This window comes from Phalacrocorax carbo, chromosome 1 (assembly GCF_963921805.1).
Source record: "Phalacrocorax carbo chromosome 1, bPhaCar2.1, whole genome shotgun sequence".
Taxonomy (NCBI): Eukaryota; Metazoa; Chordata; class Aves; order Suliformes; family Phalacrocoracidae; genus Phalacrocorax; species Phalacrocorax carbo.
In genome coordinates this window covers 16,575,362-16,583,433 of record NC_087513.1, presented here as the reverse complement: position 1 = coordinate 16,583,433, position 8,072 = coordinate 16,575,362, and the positions used below count along the sequence as shown (strand labels likewise).

The 8,072-nt window shown below is 43.1% G+C and overlaps 1 long non-coding RNA gene across 2 annotated transcripts; it reads left to right on the top strand.

The window, feature by feature from the left end:
- The first annotated feature begins 226 nt into the window (after positions 1–226).
- On the top strand, positions 227–7,218 carry LOC135312149 (uncharacterized). 2 transcript variants are annotated; one of them, XR_010371827.1, is made up of 2 exons: positions 227–278; positions 6,782–7,218. It is a non-coding gene; the product is annotated as an uncharacterized LOC135312149 (long non-coding RNA). The 2 variants fall into 2 exon arrangements; XR_010371828.1 differs by lacking the exon at positions 227–278 and adding an exon at positions 2,806–3,647.
- Positions 7,219–8,072: the final 854 nt, after the last annotated feature.

The window sequence follows — 8,072 nt, the reverse complement described above, 5'->3', positions numbered from 1 at the left end:
GAGGAAAACCGGTCTGGGGGGCCGGCGGGGCGGGGCTAGATGGGCGAGGGGCGGCCGTGAGGGCAGGAGGCCGTCCCGGCCAATCAGGAGGAACCACGCTCGCCGGAACCAGCGAGACGCGGCAGGCGGACGGGGCCGCTGCTGAGCCTCTCTATCAGGCGGCGAGTGCTGGGGGGGAGCGGGGCAATGCCGTCCGCTGCCGCGCCGCCGCGCTGTCGCTCGCCTGGGTCCGTCCGTCCGTCCGTGCTGAGCCGCGGTCTTGCTCCGAACAGCGCAGGGTGAGCCCCAGGCCCGCTCAGAGCGGGGCCCTGCGCGCTGCCGCCCGCCGCTCCCGCCGTTATACCTCGGGGGCGGCTGGGCCTGACGCCCGTCCCTCGGGCGGCGGAGCTGGCTGGCCGCGGGAGGACGGCGGCGGTTGTGCGCCCCCCGCGATAGCTGATGCTTAAAACCGGTGTGGGTAGTCAGAGGCCGCCAGGCGTCTGTGCCTGGGGCCGGTGACAACTTCGTAGGGTCTCAAAAAGCAGAACGATCCATTTCACTGAAAGGAAAAACATGTTAAAGCTACTTAGGCAATTTGAAGCGATCCTATTTACCGTTAATTCATCGTGTAAATAGGACAGCTTTGTTCTACAGAATTGCCACTGTCTTAATAGGTAATCCAAAATTATTTACCATTACAAATCTTTTTAAAGATAAATTAATCAAAATTCTTTTGAATATTTATGTGATTTATCTAACATTTAAAACGCAATTTATGCAGCTCCTTTGTGAGGCTCATACTTCACTCACCGGGAGCTGGGATAATTACCATGCTCAAGTGAAGGACTGCTAGAGCTGCCATCAAAAATATTACAGTGTAATCTTGTTGGTTATTTCCTTTTCCCAAGAATTTAAATTGTTTGGTGTAGATGGATAACTGATTCCAAGTTGTGTCTTTCATTCAGCAGAGATTTGCTGTGTGTTGTTGATAGATTGTATGGTGTGTGTGGGGAGGAAGGGAACATCAGTCACTGAGCTGAATTCCTGTTGAGATTACAAATGTCAGGTTAGTAATAAATCCTGATCTATCACCACTTGGCTATTTTTAGTAATTAGATTATAATTACAAACTAGAAATATTTTGATAATTGATCAAGTTACACAAAACACTAATCCTTTTGCAGAATGGCTTCTTGAATTGTCTAAACACTCAGCACAAGGCCAGCAGCTATCAGGAGACAAAGACACACCACTGTACATTGTGATCTTCAGTATTTCTTTGATTGTAACATTCTGCTTTCCATTCTTTGAAACACAGTTTTCCTGGAAAAAACCACGTGACCATTAATAGGTTTCTTGGAAGTTGTATTCACAAATAATCATTTTTTACTCCTTTGCTACAAGTGTGCTGTGTCCCAGCATAAAGTTTATTCTTGAAAAGCATCACTAGTCGTAAAAACCAGGATGGTAGGAAGGATTTGGACTCCCGCAGGGTTACCTTGTCAGGAACAGTGTAAGCTGGCATAGTGGGAGGGATATAAATTTGCCTTTGATAGGCATTGGTATTCATTAATTGCATAAAAGACACTAAAGGCTTTTTCAGGATTCGGGGCGGGGTCTGGATAAGCTATACGTGAGCTGATGTTGTTACTAGGGTATCCATAAATAATAACAAGTTTGACATAGCCTTACTAATATTTATCAATATTTTTCAAGTTGTTGTGACCCCGGTGGTATTAGAAATATACCAGTAGCATGCATGCAAGTTGATGCTTAATCAGCAGAACAACATTCCCCAAAGTTTTTGTGAAATCTGTTGGTAAATGTGCACATTTGACTGTTTGGGCTCAATAAGAAATAAATCTGTAGAGTTTTCTTGAAAATTATTCCCTGGATGTTCTACCAGGCCAAATAGGTTGTAAGAAATTTTTTGCAAATTGCTAGAAAAGTTTTGCATTATAAGAATATTGTTTTTATTTTAATAATAAAGAACATTAATTCCATGTTTTGGTGTTGGATTTTTTTATTTTACCAGGCCTGTTGCTTTCCGTAACAATTTAAATATGATTGCTGAGAACTGAACCTAGCGAAAATAACAACTCTTACTTAAGCTTTGTCTAGTTTAAGTATAATCTGGCAATCACCAGAGTTTCAGTTCATTTTCAGGACACTTCTGCAAGGCAATCTGAAGGGGTCAGGATACTCTGACATGAGCACCTTGACATGCCCAGTAGGTCCAGTGCATCCCAACACTTCCCAAGACATTGCATTTCTGCACAGACCTGCCTACGCAGTGAGTGGGGACCCGGTAGCCATGCCTGTGGTTAGCCCTGGCTTTCTTTGGCCTCTGTTCCTGCATGACAACACTTTTTTTCCAAACTCCTAGCACATACCACTTCTTTTATGTCCTAAGTCACAACTTCCAACTTGGTCACAACTAAGTTCCAACTAAGTCATGACTTCCAGCTAAAACTTCCAACATCTTCTCTGTAACCCTCTGCCCAGCTCTCTCCACATCTCCCTTGCCCAGCCTGCGTCCCTATGAGTACCTGTAGACCTTCTGAAAATGCTAAATCTGTTCCCTGCCAGGGCACCTGAATCAGCTGCTTCTCCTCTCTCTCTCCCACCCTCACAGTCCTCAGCTTCAAATTGGCCCTGGCTTCCCCAAAGCTCTGGTCCTTTTCTACGCTGTTTTCAGTTGTAGGCTGCTTACCCTTCAAGACACAGCAGAGAGTCTGACGCGCTGACTGGCTCATTGTTCACAGCCACCTACTCCCTTAACTCCACTGCAGGGAGCTCAGGTCACAAACTATCTGGTGAGAAAGGACAGGCAATGTGCAAGCAAACCAACTGCTTGGGGAGCAAGGGAAGGGTTGCTTCCTGCCCCCTTCTGCCGAGAAGCAACTGCTTCAATAATAGCATTTGAAAGCAAGAGGTTTTTCCTTCTCTCCAGGTTTGTTGCTGGCATTTTCTGTGCTTGGCTGGGTTTCCATCGTACCCAGCTGCTTCTGCCTGGCGATAACAACACCTCCCTTCCATATGACAAGGGGAGATCAGGAAAGTGGAGGGAAACATTAATTTTTTTGCTTTCTCCCATCTGGTACAATTCAGTACTTGAAAGAAAGATAAAGCAGAGGTTATATATTCTTGATCTTGGACAAATTATATAAATCTATATATAGATTTATAGATAGCATGCGATTTTATTGCTGTGCTACTGTTACATCGGTTATATAGTTAGAGTCCATAATTATTCTCCTCACTTATTTCATGCATGACTTATGTGTGATGCTTCCTGTGTTTGTACAGATTTCAGATGTTACACAATAGGCACAGGTAAAATTAAACAGCTGATAGTCAGCCAGGCATCATTCTGGCATACTTTTAGGTAATTAACATGTATATGTTGATAGATTTAAAAACTCCCCAGAAGCCTTTGTATTAAATTTCATTTGGGCCTGAAAATGGAGAATCTCCAAAATGTCAGTTAGCTGTTTATATTGCCAGGTTAGGCAGAAGAAGGTACGTGTAGCTGTTGAGGCTTTTGACTGAGCTCTGGTTTGTCTAATGCCTGTCTGCTCTGCGCAGGAACCTCATGGGTAACCACAGGAGAGGGGATGTGTGAGAGTGCTGTTGTGGTGCACAGCGAGACACCACGCATATCACAGGTATTGGTGACTACAGATGGGAAACGTCGGATTTCACAGTTATTTCACCATGCAAACCTTTATTTCTGCAGGTTCCGGAAGCTTTATTTGTTCAGTCTAAACGTACTTTTTCAGATTTCTAGTGATTTTGTTTTCCAGTTATATGAGGAAGAAAACATTTCTTCCAGCCAACAAAGTAATGAGAAAGAAAAGTGATTTTCAGTCCATCTCACTTTTACTAACCAAAATTAACTAAGTGACCCAAAATTATTCCAGGTCAATCTAAAACATAATATTTAAATTTTCAGTTCTTGTAAAAAATAAGGAGAAACTATGAAGGCAGACTTCTTTCATTTCAGAGACCAGTAGTTCAGATGCCCCCCAGGGCGGTGGAGGAGCGGGCTTCACTTTGTGCTTCCGACCAGAGGACCCAAGCCAGCAGCTCCTACAGGAGCTCTCGACTACCCAGCTTTGGTGGCGCTGCAGTGGATGCTCTTGTTGCTGCTGCTGCAGTTGTCCTCCAGTAGACACATTTTTCTCTCCACTGTTTTCTCTCCTCAAACTGAAGCTGTCATCCTGTCTGTCAGGTTCTTCTCCTGATGGTCTCAATTCCCTAGGTTTTTTGGGAGCTTGTGGAATCACTGTTTCCCTTTGTTCTGTAAATTGTGGTCTCCTGAGTTCCGATTTTTGCTTACTGCCCTCCCAGAAAAGTCCCCAACATACACCTTAGTTCCCAGACAGACTACAGCATGAAAGTTTCTGCACTGGTGACAAAACATTTCTAAGCCAGGAGGCCACAAAGGTTCCTCAGGGGCCAGAGAGATTTTCTGAGCTCAGGATAATTTTTAAACATCAATTTAACCTTTGCAGAAGAATTTACTTTAACCCAGAGAAAAATACTTAGGATAATTTAGGCTGACAGGTATGGAAAATCTAATAATAGGGATTTAAAACAGAACACTGCCACAAATTTGGGTGAATAAAAATAGGCCAATCTTTTTCTCAGTGCTTTCAATAGCACAGAGCCCATTAGTAGAATAAGAGCACTGTTATGCCCTATTAACAGATACTGTGGTGGAAAAAGCTTTGCACTGACAAGCTTCATTATTTTATGTTGCAGAGCGGTGGCTGTCGTGTGAAAAACTGTTGCCGTCATCCTAGCTCTGTGTATATTGTCCTCGTACAAATTGTACTTTAAAGTTATAATACAATTTTAATCCCTGGTTTACTAAGGGGTTTCTCTGGTCTTTTATTTGTTTGCCGAAATATAGCTTGGTATTTTAAAACAAAATGTTAATAACTTTTTAAAAGCATATAGGTAAATCTAATTCAACAACTGCTTTTTGTGATGCTCAAGTCTGTGTTCTGAGTCAATTTGTTGGCAGAGTTGGAAGGACCATACCATTTGGCTCCTGTGTTTTGTGTACTTTGCAGTTTTTGTTTTCTTGAAGAAAGTAATTGAACAAATGTCTTTCCAGAAAATCTTTGGTCAAATTGTCTTTAAAAATAGAAAATTTTTGTGACTAATATGAAGCACCTTGCCTTGAATGGCTTGAGATGAGCACCAGTTGTCTGAGACACAAATCTTTCCATGTAGTTAAAATAGTGAGACATACAAAGAAATATTAGCTTTTAAGATTCTTTTCCAGTTGTCTTATTTGCAGAGACTTTAGATTATTCCTGCTAAAGTCATCAATGTAAATATAGCTTCCCTTAACTCCTGGAAGCCTGATACAACTCTCCGTTTTTAGTGGAGACGCTGTTTTAGAAGAGAAAACATGCATGGTTAATTCCTGCAGTTGTGGGGTTTATATATATAGCCCACAGCGCTTCTGTTAAAGCCTCAAAATGCAGTTTTCTCCTCATAATCATGGAGGAAACTTGTATGTGGGCATAATGAGGCCAGCTGAAGCCAGGAAGCCAGAGAGGGCGCTTGGGAGGGTAAATCTGCTTTCCTTGGTGACTTTCCCATTGTTATTCTGTGGAAGTTCTCAGGAGAATGCCCCAAGCAGCTGTGAGTTGACAACAACCCGTAGGAGCAAATACTCCAGGGTGAAGCACTTCTCCAGGCCAGGTCTTTGTTGGTGTCTCAAAATCCATAGCACAGCCAAAAGAGGTTCTCCACAGCTGTGGAAACACTGCTTTGTGCAAGAAAAGAGGAGGGAGATGGGGGGGGCACACAACAGGAGAGATATTTGCAGCTCCCTGGGCTGGATCTTATGGTTTGTTATTCAGGTATAATAAATCATCACTAGAGAAGTATATCTAAAAGGTCACTGTAGCTATCCTAACAGTGTACTAAACAAAAAGCGAGGTCATATCTCAAGCCCTGAGGAACTGTGGTTACTGCCACAAGGCAGGAAAGACTATTCACAAGGTCTGTGGTAAGGGAGCAGGCCCCTTTGGGAGGGCATCCAGAGCACCTAGGAGTTCAGCTTCCCCGTATGGCTGTGCTGATCCAACAGTTCTCCACTGCTGGTGCTCTAGCTGCAGCCTTTGTCCGTGGCATCTGGATATGGTGGCCAGAGTTGGGAACTGGTTACGGGGTTTGTTGATACCCCCAGGCACAATAAAGGGTGAAGCAGGCTTGGGGTTCATTCGGGAGGTCCAGTTGGGAGAGAAGAGGGAGTCCAGAGGCAGCCCTGCAGGACCAGGCTGCAACACATTTTGAAGGTTGGAAAAGCTCTTTTGCTTCCTTTACCTCATATGTGACTTCAGTTGTTTCTTCCGGAGCATGTTCCCCCTTTTTTTTTTTGCTAATAGTCACCTCAGCTGTATTTTCATGCACAGTAATCCATTTTTCTTTTTAATTCACGGAGAATAATTATTTCTGAGTAACTGAGCAATAAACAATGAAAAGTGAAAGATGTCAAGAACTTTTGTTTGTTAATGTGAGAAGGTTCCTAGAAACAGCCTTGTCCAGTTGTACTGCCTGAACTCACTGATTATGAATAAACTAACATGAGAGTGCAGCAAAGTATGTGCCAGACTTCTCATCCTGCCTGTTGTGTTACCAGCTTGGAAGTGTCAGGACCTTAGGAAATAACATGAAACGTTGTATCTTGAATATATATGTCTTGAATAGCACTTTGAAAATCACAGTGATACTTTAAAACAATACAGTTCATCATCCTCTCTGTCTTTTTTCTCTTTAGTGTTGATTACAACAATCAGCAATCCTATGCCTGCCAGGGAGATGATATTCAAGTTGGAACTGGATTTCTTGTTTGTGGTGAAAAAAACCAAGGACTTCAAATATCTGACTTGAGACAAAAATAAACTTGGACATTGGCAAAAGGTGAAGGGCACCATGGGGTGCTGTGGCTGTTAGAAAATAAAGAAGCTTCTCATATCCTTCTGAAATGTGGAAAAGGTTGTTTAAACAATTATTAAATACAATTTTAAAAGTAGCTGTTTGCTCCTGGATGCAAGATACGGAGGAGCAGCCATATGGGTCTGGTGAGACGCAGAGGCAAAGAGGCTGGAGGAGAGGATGGCCTCCCTCTCCCTCTGCCCCTCAGCTCTGCAGCATATTCTTCTGCTGTCCTTAGCTCTCTCCTGATCAGATCTGTCAAATAAATACTTACTGCAAGCTTATGCTTCATTCTGGTTTTATAATTCAGTGCTACATTCTCCCCATGTGTAGAAAAAACCGCAGTCTTTGCCTCTGAGAAACTACACTTTAAGCATAAGATACACTTGAAGAAATGAGAGCAGAAACAAAAGAGGAGAGAGGCAAATAAAGCAAGATGGTTTTACTTTTTGGGCCATTAGATTTTATTTACGATTTTGGCCAGTTCTTTATGGATGGAATTCATCTCAGTACACTTTAGTTGCTTAAAGTACAGGCATCTGTCCTCTGGTAGGGAACTGGGCTGTCCATGACCAAGGGATAGCAGGGGTTATCCCTTTAAGGTAAGTATCCAAAGAAGGTGGTAAGTTGGACCCTGTAGGGATCCCTGTCTTTGTTTAGATCAAATATTTACTTTTCACATGGCAAGAATAATCCCAGGCTCAAATAATTTTATTTCTTATTGAAACTTTAAAGAAAACCAGAAATTTTTTTCTGATGTTTTTCATATTTTCATTACAGGGGAAAAAAATCCATATACCCAAAAAGACATTTTTATTCAGAGTGTCCATCAGAAGAAAATGCGTATCTGTACGGGCTGGTGCGGACTGCCCATCAGGCGGCATCCCGGGGCCAGGCTCTGAAGCGTGGCTGGTGCCTCTGCTCCTGCCCTCTCCCTCGCTGCTGGTTGGTGTCTGTGAAGGGAATACATGCCGAAGTGCTAGCAATTCCTGTCCGTTGTGTGTATTACGGGTATGCCTTGGGCTTAAGAAATGACAACTGTAGGACTTGTGATGACTTGAAAAATCACACACCAATGCTATCCACCCTCCAGCCAGCATGGGACGAGTGATTCATTAGAAATCCAGATCCTT